This window comes from Oncorhynchus mykiss, chromosome 4 (genome assembly GCF_057628025.1).
Source record: "Oncorhynchus mykiss isolate SJ-2025 chromosome 4, ASM5762802v1, whole genome shotgun sequence".
Lineage (NCBI taxonomy): Eukaryota > Metazoa > Chordata > Actinopteri > Salmoniformes > Salmonidae > Oncorhynchus > Oncorhynchus mykiss.
In genome coordinates, this window is record NC_143025.1 from 91,551,911 (window position 1) to 91,565,000 (window position 13,090).

General features: G+C 42.9%; 1 long non-coding RNA gene across 5 annotated transcripts in view; it reads left to right on the plus strand.

Annotated features, from left to right (window-relative positions):
* The first annotated feature begins 9,584 nt into the window (after positions 1-9,584).
* LOC118964483 (uncharacterized) overlaps positions 9,585-13,090 on the plus strand; it is a 9,088-nt gene continuing 5,582 nt past the window's right edge. Inside the window, exons 1-2 of one of the 5 annotated variants that reach the window (XR_016495651.1) lie at positions 9,585-10,425; positions 11,128-11,292. This is a non-coding gene — a long non-coding RNA (uncharacterized LOC118964483). Of the gene's footprint in view, positions 10,426-10,709; positions 10,950-11,127; positions 11,293-13,090 lie in introns of those variants that run through there. The other 4 variants (XR_016495652.1, XR_005051549.2, XR_005051550.2 and 1 more) reach the window with 4 other exon arrangements.

The window sequence follows — 13,090 nt, forward strand, 5'->3', positions numbered from 1 at the left end:
GTTAAATAAAGGTAAAAAAAAAATCTAGATATATTTAGTGCACTACTTTTGACAAGAATCCTATGCGTCCTGGTCAAAAGTAGTGCACTAAACGGAATAGGGGGCCTTTCGGGACACAGCAGGGCTACAAAAAGATGTGAGGCTATTTGTGGACGGTGAATGCCTCTAAAATAGAGTGAGCATTGGGTCTCAATACACACCCCTCTTAGAGCCGTAGCTTTCTGTGAATGAGGCCCCCCGGTTCCAACGGCCCACGGGGACCATTTTTAGAAAACGCAGGTGTTGACCTTAGTGGAGCCGCTGAGTGCAGAGGCTTGTGCTTGCTACAGAGGAAAATGTAGCCAAACACACGTACACACCAGACTACACACGCACATATGCTGTGGTACGCATATACACACAAACACAGACACACACGCTGAGAGTCCCTGTCCACGCATGCACACACACACACACACACACACACACACACACACACACACAGCTCTGGCCTGTTCTCCACTGCAGCTGAAGCCACCCAGCTCTTGTGGCTGATCTGAACATGGCATGAAGCCTTAGATATTCCTGGAGACATATGGTTCATTAGGGGGTAGGGAGGAAATGGGCTATTCAATAATAGTATTGGCAAGGAACATCAACAATGATGGTAATGACCGAGATGACTAAGTGACACATTACATATCCACCTTTGAAACCCTGATTCCCTGGTCAAATTTACTTCCAGGATATTATTCAATCATCACTCCTAACGTATGACCCCGTTCCCAGATTATACTAACACACTTACCACTTCTCTGGGATAGTCTAAGTTTGATGAACGCTCTGGGGTGTAATGGTAACCGTAAAACATCTTGGTTGGCGAAACATTACTAGTGACATCACCAAGCATCAAACATTACTAGTGACATCACCAAGCATCAACCATTACTACATTGGAGGATGTGGCCTCTCACAAAGTCGAATGTTTTGATCTTTATACCGATCATTCATTGACTGAACATGTTAAAAAATATATATACCTTAAAAGATAGCGGAAACCTACTGGCCATTTATTAACGAGTTGCCAACATCTATAACAGTAGATCATCTCCTCAAACATACATAGTAAAAACAATGTGTAATTTAATAGAAGGATACATTGGTAAAACTTTTTTTATTGCAGTGACTCAAATCTGTAGCCTATTATTGGTATATTGTGTAGCCTAGCTAATTCAGATTAACAGGATGTGTCTTCTTCTCCCCCCTATTTAACTTTACAAGTCAGAATATAAATTGACAACAGATTAACTATTTCAAATACAACATGGTTCCATTCTGTGTTTTCATTTGTTTCTGTCTTGTTTAAGCATTTTCCCATCCTGGAGTCTGAGACCTCATGGAAATCTGTGGGAGAGAAGAAGAATTTAGGACAATTTAGCATTGCAATGGTGACGCCGTGAGTCGAGAAGCAGGTGTTGGTTAAAACGTTTAATGAAAACAACAAACATGAAACAAGACAGCGTAACAGAAGTGAGGTAACATGAACACAGGTGCAAATACCAACTGAGGAATGAAGGTGTGAATCATAACGATGCGTGCCAAGGTACGAATAATGACGAGTGCCGGATGAGAATAATGATGAGTGCCAGGTACGAATAATGATGAGTGCCAGGTGTGAATAATAATGAGTGCCAGGTGTGAATAATGATGAGTGCCAGGTGTGAATAATAATGAGTGCCAGGTGTGAATAATGATGAGTGCCAGGTGTGAATAATGATGAGTGCCAGGTGTGAATAATAATGAGTGCCAGGTGTGAATAATAATGAGTGCCAGGTGTGAATAATAATGAGTGCCAGGTGTGAATAATAATGAGTGCCAGGTGTGAATAATAATGAGTGCCAGGTGTGAATAATAATGAGTGCCAGGTGTGAATAATAATGAGTGCCAGGTGTGAATAATGATGAGTGCCAGGTGTGAATAATGATGAGTGCCAGGTGTGAATAATAATGAGTGCCAGGTGTGAATAATGATGAGTGCCAGGTGTGAATAATGATGAGTGCCAGGTGTGAATAATAATGAGTGCCAGGTGTGAATAATAATGAGTGCCAGGTGTGAATAATGATGAGTGCCAGGTGTAAATAATAATGAGTGCCAGGTGTGAATAATAATGAGTGCCAGGTGTGAATAATGATGAGTGCCAGGTACGAATAATGATGAGTGCCAGGTGTGAATAATAATGAGTGCCAGGTGTGAATAATGATGAGTGCCAGGTGTGAATAATGATGAGTGCCAGGTGTGAATAATGATGAGTGCCAGGTGTGAATAATAATGAGTGCCAGGTGTAAATAATGATGAGTGCCAGGTGTGAATAATGATGAGTGCCAGGTGTGAATAATGATGAGTGCCAGGTGTGAATAATGATGAGTGCCAGGTGTGAATAATGATGAGTGCCAGGTGTGAATAATGATGAGTGCCAGGTGTGAATAATGATGAGTGCCAGGTGTGAATAATGATGAGTGCCAGGTGTGAATAATGATGAGTGCCAGGTGTGCGGAATGATGACTCCCAGGACCAGTGATTAGTATTCCGGAGATGTCGCACACTGGAGGGGAGGAGCAGGAGTAGACGTGACAGCACCCCCCCCCCCCCCCCCCCTCTGATGCGCGGCTCCTGCCGCAGGACAACGCCAACCAGGAGGACAACCCCGGGGACGAGGAGCGGGTCGATCAGGGTGGCGAAGGTCGAAATCAAGGAGGATGTTGGGATCCAGAATGTCCTCCACCGGAACCCAACACCATTCCTCAGGGCCATACCCCTCCCAATCTACCAGATACTGGAGCCGAACCCCACAAAGCCGGGAGTCCAGACGAGATCTGACAGCATACGCCAGACTGCCCTTGTTGCCCGGGGGGGTCGTGGGGGACAGCATCAGCTAGGGGACCAGGAACCACCGGCCTGAGAAGGGAGACATGAAACGAGGGTGAGATACGGTAGTGACTGGGCAGTTGTAACCGATACGTCACCTCGTTGACCCTCCGGAGAACTTTGAACGGCCCGACAAACCGGGGGCTCAGTTTCTTGCAGGGCAGGCGGAGTAGGAGGTTCCTGGTAGAGAGCCAGATGCAATCCCCAAGGTGGAACACAGGGGTCTCATTGCGGTGGTGGACTGCCTGTTCCTTTTGACAATGGACGGCACTCTGGAACAACTCATCAACCTCAGGAGCCTTGGTCTGGCCCGGAACCACTCATCAACCGCAGGAGCCTTGGTCTGGCTCGGAACCACTCATCAACCGCAGGAGCCTTGGTCTGGCCCGGAACCACTCATCAATCTCAGGAGCCTTGGTCTGGCCCAGAACCACTCATCAACCGCAGGAGCCTTGGTCTGGCCCGGAACCACTCATCAACCTCAGGAGCCTTGGTCTGGCCCGGAACCACTCATCAACCGCAGGAGCCTCGGTCTGGCCCGGAACCACTCATCAACCTCAGGAGCCTTGGTCTGGCCTGGAACCACTCATCAACCCTCGTTGTCCGGGGAGGTAGTGGGGTGTAATTTATCTCAAATTTTGTGCACAAATTTGTTAACATCCCTGTTACTGAATATTTCTCCTTTGCCAAGATAACCCATCCACCTGACAGGTGTGGCATATCAAGAAGCTGATTAAACAGCATGATCATTACACAGGTGCACCTTGTGCTGGGGACAATAAAAGGCCATTCTAAAATGTGCAGTTTTGTCACACAACACATTGCCACAGATCTCTCAAGTTTTGAGGGAGCATGCAATTGGCATGCTGACTGCAGGAATATCCACCAGAGCTGTTGGCAGAGAATTTAATGCTAATTTCACTACCATAAGCCGCCTCCAACGTCGTTTTAGAGAATTTAGCAGTACTTCCAACCAGCCTCACAACCGCAGACCACATGTAACCACGCCAACCCAGGACCCCCACATCTGTCTTCTTCACCTTCTTCGTCATATGAGACCAGCCACCTGGACAGCTGATGAAACTGAGGTGTATTTCTGTCTGTAATAAAGCCCTTTTTAAGGGCCTATGCCCTCTAGGCCCACCTATGGCTGCTCCCCTGCCCAGTCATGTGAAATCCATAGATTAGGACCTAATGAATTCCTTTCAATTGACTGATTTCAATATATGAACTGTAACTCAGTAAAATCATTGAAATTGTTGCGTGTTGCATTCATATTTTTGTTCAGTGTCTATTCATAAAGACATGTTTATGGAGAGGTTAATGTCTGACCTCTAGTAACATGTTTATGGAGAGGTTAATGTCTGACCTCTAGTAACATGTTTATGGAGAGGTTAATGTCTGACCTCTAGTAACATGTTTATGGAGAGGTTAATGTCTGACCTCTAGTAACATGTTTATGGAGAGGTTAATGTCTGACCTCTAGTAACATGTTTATGGAGAGGTTAATGTCTGACCTCTAGTAACATGTTTATGGAGAGGTTAATGTCTGACCTCTAGTAACATGTTTATGGAGAGGTTAATGTCTGACCTCTAGTAACATGTTTATGGAGAGGTTAATGTCTGACCTCTAGTAACATGTTTATGGAGAGGTTAATGTCTGACCTCTAGTAACATGTTTATGGAGAGGTTAATGTCTGACCTCTAGTTACATGTTTATGGAGAGGTTAATGTCTGACCTCTAGTAACATGTTTATGGAGAGGTTAATGTCTGACCTCCAGTAACATGTTTATGGAGAGGTTAATGTCTGACCTCTAGTAACATGTTTATGGAGAGGTTAATGTCTGACCTCTAGTAACATGTTTATGGAGAGGTTAATGTCTGACCTCTAGTTACATGTTTATGGAGAGGTTCATGTCTGACCTCTAGTAACATGTTTATGGAGAGGTTAATGTTTGACCTCCAGTAACATGTTTATGGAGAGGTTAATGTCTGACCTCTAGTAACATGTTTATGGAGAGGTTAATGTCTGACCTCTAGTAACATGTTTATGGAGAGGTTCATGTCTGACCTCTAGTAACATGTTTATGGAGAGGTTAATGTCTGACCTCTAGTAACATGTTTATGGAGAGGTTAATGTCTGACCTCTAGTAACATGTTTATGGAGAGGTTCATGTCTGACCTCTAGTAACATGTTTATGGAGAGGTTAATGTCTGACCTCTAGTAACATGTTTATGGAGAGGTTAATGTCTGACCTCTAGTTACATGTTTATGGAGAGGTTAATGTCTGACCTCTAGTAACATGTTTATGGAGAGGTTAATGTCTGACCTCCAGTAACATGTTTATGGAGAGGTTAATGTCTGACCTCTAGTAACATGTTTATGGAGAGGTTCATGTCTGACCTCTAGTAACATGTTTATGGAGAGGTTAATGTCTGACCTCTAGTTACATGTTTATGGAGAGGTTCATGTCTGACCTCTAGTAACATGTTTATGGAGAGGTTAATGTCTGACCTCTAGTAACATGTTTATGGAGAGGTTAATGTCTGACCTCTAGTAACATGTTTATGGAGAGGTTAATGTCTGACCTCTAGTAACATGTTTATGGAGAGGTTAATGTCTGACCTCTAGTAACATGTTTATGGAGAGGTTAATGTCTGACCTCTAGTAACATGTTTATGGAGAGGTTAATGTCTGACCTCTAGTAACATGTTTATGGAGAGGTTAATGTCTGACCTCTAGTTACATGTTTATGGAGAGGTTAATGTCTGACCTCTAGTAACATGTTTATGGAGAGGTTAATGTCTGACCTCCAGTAACATGTTTATGGAGAGGTTAATGTCTGACCTCTAGTAACATGTTTATGGAGAGGTTAATGTCTGACCTCCAGTAACATGTTTATGGAGAGGTTAATGTCTGACCTCTAGTAACATGTTTATGGAGAGGTTAATGTCTGACCTTTAGTAACATGTTTATGGAGAGGTTAATGTCTGACCTCTAGTAACATGTTTATGGAGAGGTTAATGTCTGACCTCTAGTAACATGTTTATGGAGAGGTTAATGTCTGACCTCTAGTAACATGTTTATGGAGAGGTTAATGTCTGACCTCTAGTAACATGTTTATGGAGAGGTTAATGTCTGACCTCTAGTAACATGTTTATGGAGAGCTTCTAAGGTTAGATATTGTATCATGTTTGTGGAGAGCTTCTGAGGTTAGATATTGTATCATGTTTATGGAGAGCTTCTGAGGTTAGATATTGTATCATGTTTATGGAGAGCTTCTGAGGTTAGATATTGTATCATGTTTATGGAGAGCTTCTGAGGTTAGATATTGTATCATGTTTATGGAGAGCTTCTGAGGTTAGATATTGTATCATGTTTATGGAGAGCTTCTAAGGTTAGATATTGTATCATGTTTATGGAGAGCTTCTGAGGTTAGATATTGTATCATGTTTATGGAGAGCTTCTAAGGTTAGATATTGTATCATGTTTATGGAGAGCTTCTAAGGTTAGATATTGTATCATGTTTATGGAGAGCTTCTAAGGTTAGATATTGTATCATGTTTATGGAGAGCTTATAAGGTTAGATATTGTATAATGTTTATGGAGAGCTTCTAAGGTTAGATATTGTATCATGTTTGTTCCTAGAGTTTCTTCACTATAATCATTTTACTTTATTTATTAATAATTTCTATAGAAATATATAGATATCTATAGATATATATATATAGATATTCTATAGATATCCTAAACACTACAGTATCAGTCACTAACTCCACAGATATCCTAAACACTACAGTATCAGTCACTAACTCCACAGATATCCCAGACACTACAGTATCAGTCACTAACTCCACAGACACTACAGTATCAGTCACTAACTCCACAGATATCCTAAACACTACAGTATCAGTCACTAACTCCACAGATATCCTAAACACTACAGTATCAGTCACTAACTCCACAGATATCCTAAACACTACAGTATCAGTCATTAACTCCACAGATATCCCAGACACTACAGTATCAGTCACTAACTCCACAGATATCCTAAACACTACAGTATCAGTCACTAACTCCACAGATATCCTAAACACTACAGTATCAGTCACTAACTCCACAGATATCCTAAACACTACAGTATCAGTCACTAACTCCACAGATATCCCAGACACTACAGTATCAGTCACTAACTCCACAGATATCCTAAACACTACAGTATCAGTCACTAACTCCACAGATATCCTAAACACTACAGTATCAGTCACTAACTCCACAGATATCCCAGACACTACAGTGTCAGTCACTAACTCCACAGATATCCTAAACACTACAGTATCAGTCACTAACTCCACAGACACTACAGTATCAGTCACTAACTCCACATATATCCTAAACACTACAGTATCAGTCACTAACTCCACAGATATCCTAAACACTACAGTATCAGTCACTAACTCCACAGACATCTCAGACACTACAGTATCAGTCACTAACTCCACAGATATCCTAAACACTACAGTATCAGTCACTAACTCCACAGATATCCCAGACACTACAGTATCAGTCACTAACTCCACAGACACTACAGTATCAGTCACTAACTCCACAGATATCCTAAACACTACAGTATCAGTCACTAACTCCACAGATATCCTAAACACTACAGTATCAGTCACTAACTCCACAGATATCCTAAACACTACAGTATCAGTCATTAACTCCACAGATATCCCAGACACTACAGTATCAGTCACTAACTCCACAGATATCCTAAACACTACAGTATCAGTCACTAACTCCACAGATATCCTAAACACTACAGTATCAGTCACTAACTCCACAGATATCCTAAACACTACAGTATCAGTCACTAACTCCACAGATATCCTAAACACTACAGTATCAGTCACTAACTCCACAGATATCCCAGACACTACAGTATCAGTCACTAACTCCACAGATATCCTAAACACTACAGTATCAGTCACTAACTCCACAGATATCCTAAACACTACAGTATCAGTCACTAACTCCACAGATATCCTAAACACTACAGTATCAGTCACTAACTCCACAGATATCCTAAACACTACAGTATCAGTCACTAAGTCCACAGATATCCTAAACACTACAGTATCAGTCACTAACTCCACAGATATCCCAGACACTACAGTGTCAGTCACTAACTCCACAGATATCCTAAACACTACAGTATCAGTCACTAACTCCACAGACACTACAGTATCAGTCACTAACTCCACAGATATCCTAAACACTACAGTATCAGTCACTAACTCCACAGACATCACAGACACTACAGTATCAGTCACTAACTCCACAGATATCCTAAACACTACAGTATCAGTCACTAACTCCACAGATATCCCAGACACTACAGTATCAGTCACTAACTCCACAGATATCCTAAACACTACAGTATCAGTCACTAACGCCACAGATATCCTAAACACTACAGTATCAGTCACTAACTCCACAGATATCCTAAACACTACAGTATCAGTCACTAACTCCACAGATATCCTAAACACTACAGTATCAGTCACTAACTCCACAGATATCCTAAACACTACAGTATCAGTCACTAACTCCACAGATATCCTAAACACTACAGTATCAGTCACTAACTCCACAGACACTACAGTATCAGTCACTAACTCCACAGATATCACAGACACTACAGTATCAGTCACTAACTCCACAGATATCCTAAACACTACAGTATCAGTCACTAACTCCACAGATATCCTAAACACTACAGTATCAGTCACTAACTCCACAGATATCCTAAACACTACAGTATCAGTCACTAACTCCACAGATATCCTAAACACTACAGTATCAGTCACTAACTCCACAGACACTACAGTATCAGTCACTAACTCCACAGATATCACAGACACTACAGTATCAGTCACTAACTCCACAGATATCCTAAACACTACAGTATCAGTCACTAACTCCACAGATATCCTAAACACTACAGTATCAGTCACTAACTCCACAGATATCCTAAACACTACAGTATCAGTCACTAACTCCACAGATATCCTAAACACTACAGTATCAGTCATTAACTCCACAGATATCCTAAACACTACAGTATCAGTCACTAACTCCACAGATATCCTAAACACTACAGTATCAGTCACTAACTCCACAGATATCCTAAACACAATTGGATTTAAAAGACTGAAATACTATTGGCTACTCTTACACCTACTTGGCAGCAACTGGCAAAGTGCTCAGACCTCAGAGTCGAACTGCTACTTTGATCGCTCCATGTATGACTCTCTAGGAACCAAAGAGGGATGAAATCCTAGCTTTTCTTCAGCTGTGTCAGTGACTGCTGTTCTGTTCTGTTCAACATGACTGTACCCCCCCCCCCCAAACCAATAAAAATGCCCCAAGCCAAGAGCAGTTGTTTCCCGGCTCCAGTCCTACCCCGACCATGGGTTCTTACTCATTTATTTTTTATCAAAAGGCGCTATTGGTGTAAAAGAAGAGGGGGTGTAGGGTAGGTAACGTTCGGCGGGCGGAGGTTTAGGGTATCTGGGGCTGAGTGCGAACAGCTGAGAGGTGTGATTTCACAAGCTCGCTGCCCCCTGTCAGCCTCTGATTTGGCTGGACAGGAGGTGCAGGCGAGGACCAGGCTTCAGAGGGACACCGACAGGTGGCAGGCCGCTGCTCTCTGCTGGAGCTGGGGAGGGGGGCAGGTCGCGGCAGAGGCTGGGGAGGGGGGGGGGACACCCTGGGGATAGAAAAGACCGGGAGAGGAGGTCTGATCTGGGCACAGTTCAGATCAGGATGGTACGACAGGAGGATAGGACAGGAGAGGAGAGAACAGCACAAGAGAGAAGGAGAGAGACACGGAGGGTGAGAGGGAAAGGTTGAGGACCGCTACACCAGGAGAGGACAGCAGCACAGGGTAGAAGGAAGGAAGGAGGGAGGGGGAGAGAGAGGAGAGGAGAGGAGAGGAGAGGAGAGGAGAGGAGACATTCTGGTAGAGGAGAGGAGAGGAGAGGAGAGGAGAGGAGAGGAGAGGAGAGGATACATTCTGGTAGAGGAGAGGAGACATTCTGGTAGAGGAGAGGAGACATTCTGTAGAGGAGAGGAGGCATTCTGGTAGAGGAGAGGAGACGTTCTGGTAGAGGAGAGGAGACATTCTGGTAGAGGAGAGGAGACATTCTGGTAGAGGAGAGGAGACATTCTGGTAGAGGAGAGGAGACATTCTGGTAGAGGAGAGGAGACATTCTGGTAGAGGAGAGGAGAGGAGACATTCTGGTAGAGGAGAGGAGACGTTCTGGTAGAGGAGAGGAGACATTCTGGTAGAGGAGAGGAGACATTCTGGTAGAGGAGAGGAGACATTCTGGTAGAGGAGAGGAGACATTCTGGTAGAGGAGAGGAGAGGATACATTCTGGTAGAGGAGAGAAGAGGAGACATTCTGGTAGAGGAGGTCTGTGGGTTCAATGGAACTGTTACCGTTCAGCTTTTCAGGTAAATATTTTTTTGAGTTTAACAAATATTTCTCTGAAAGTTCTGCTTGTAGTTTATAAAAAGTTAAAGGCTCTACTGAGTGAAGTAAAATGTTTCTGATAGTTGCTTTAAGTAATTTTTTTAACAATCTATGTAAAAACCTAAAGTACTTATAATGAATAGCTTTGAGTGAGTCACATGTGCTGTGCCCTCTCATCATCAAATTGGCTTGATTTGCTGTGCCATTTGAGCTGAGAGTGGGATCGGGGGACGGGACGAGACGGGGAGGGTACGGGGGGGCCGGCAGCAGGTGTTGGAACAGTTGTTAGGCGATGTCTCTCTATCTGTTGTTTACGACGTTGGGACAACGGCACTCTGGAGCAGTAGCAGGACATGACGCCTCTGTCAGGTGAGGAGATCAGAGGAGAGGAATGTAGGAGAGGAGTGTTCTCTAGGAGAGGAGAGGGGTGTTCTGGAGGAAAACCAGTGTTTAATCTGGGGGCCTGAAGGCATGCTTCTGTTACCCGAGGCTGAGGTGTCACAAGGTTTGTGTCTTTGGTCTTCAGTGGAGTGGCAGGAAAGTGAGGACCATGTCAGTTGCTGTTGGTTTTGTCATTGTCCTTTTAGATTCTTGAAGGTTCTTAGAATTCATTCTAGGTTCTAAGAATTTGTTCCAGAGAAGAAGTAGGATTTAAGGTAGAATTTTATGCATTGTGTTTTCAGTGGAGCCTGCTCTACTCCGTTTAGAAAAGTGGAGTGACTGTCTGAGTGGCCTTCTTCCTAAGACCAGCCTGTGTGCGCCGGTACTTTGACACACAAACACACACACTACGAGTGGAGAAGAGGAGGATTCTGGGATGTGGACGAGACAGTGAATCGCAGAAAAAGGTACAGAAAATGATATGTGTTGTAAATTGACTGTTTTTACCATTTTTATCGTGTAACATATACGTTGTCTATACTTTCATCAGTCTTAGTTGTCTTAAAGCCAGTTTAGTTGTTGAGACTGAGTCATAGGTTGTTGTCAGGGGTTTCAGGCATCTCAATGTTGATGTCATGGTAAGTGACCTTTATGTGGTAGAGGTCAGCCAGCCTCACCCCTCTGAGTTACGTAGACACATGCAGGCTAAAGTTACTTACCGCGAGGGAACGGACAGACAGCCGGTCAACTAATATGGCTGCAGCATTATCCATCAAACTTATCCTCCTTAGACTGACATTATCCATCAAACTTATCCTCCTTAGACTGACGTTATCCATCCAACTTATCCTCCTTGGACTGACGTTATCCATCCAACTTATCCTTCTTAGACTAATGTTATCCATCAAACTTATCCTCCTTAGACTGACATTATCCATCAAACGTATCCTCCTTAGACTGACGTTATCCATCAAACTTATCCTCCTTAGACTGACGTTATCCATCCAACTTATCCTCCTTGGACTGACGTTATCCATCCAACTTATCCTCCTTAGACTGACGTTATCCATCAAACTTATCCTCCTTGGACTGACGTTATCCATCAAACTTATCCTCCTTAGACTGACTATATCCATCAAACTTATCCTCCTTAGACTGACGTTATCCATCCAACTTATCCTCCTTAGACTGACGTTATCCATCAAACTTATCCTCCTTAGACTGACGTTATCCATCCAACTTATCCTCCTTAGACTGACGTTATCCATCCAACTTATCCTCCTTAGACTGACGTTATCCATCAAACTTATCCTCCTTAGACTGACGTTATCCATCAAACTTATCCTCCTTAGACTGACGTTATCCATCAAACTTATCCTCCTTAGACTGATGTTATCCATCCAGCTTATCCTCCTTAGACTGACGTTATCCATCCAACTTATCCTCCTTAGACTGACGTTATCCATCAAACTTATCCTCCTTAGACTGACGTTATCCATCAAACTTATCCTCCTTAGACTGACATTATCATTCAAACTTATCCTCCTTAGACTGACGTTATCCATCCAACTTATCCTCCTTAGACTGACGTTATCCATCAAACTTATCCTCCTTAGACTGACGTTATCCATCAAACTTATCCTCCTTAGACTGACGTTATCCATCCAACTTATCCTCCTTAGACTGACATTATCCATCCAACTTATCCTCCTTAGACTGACGTTATCCATCCAACTTATCCTCCTTAGACTGACATTATCCATCAAATGTATCCTCCTTAGACTGACATTATCATTCAAACTTATCCTCCTTAGACTGACGTTATCCATCAAATGTATCCTCCTTAGACTGACATTATCATTCAAACTTATCCTCCTTAGACTGACGTTATCCATCCAACTTATCCTCCTCAGACTGACATTATCCATCAAACTTATCCTCCTTAGACTGACGTTATCCATCAAACTTATCCTCCTTAGACTGCCATTATCCATCCAACTTATCCTCCTTAGACTGACGTTATCCATCAAACTTATCCTCCTTAGACTGACGTTATCCATCCAACTTATCCTCCTTAGACTGACGTTATCCATCAAACTTATCCTCCTTAGACTGACATTATCAATCCAACTTATCCTCCTTAGACTGACGTTATCCATCAAACTTATCCTCCTTAGACTGATGTTATCCATCCAACTTATCCTCCTTAGACTGACATTATCCATCCAACTTATCCTCCTTAGACTGACGTTATCCATCCAACTT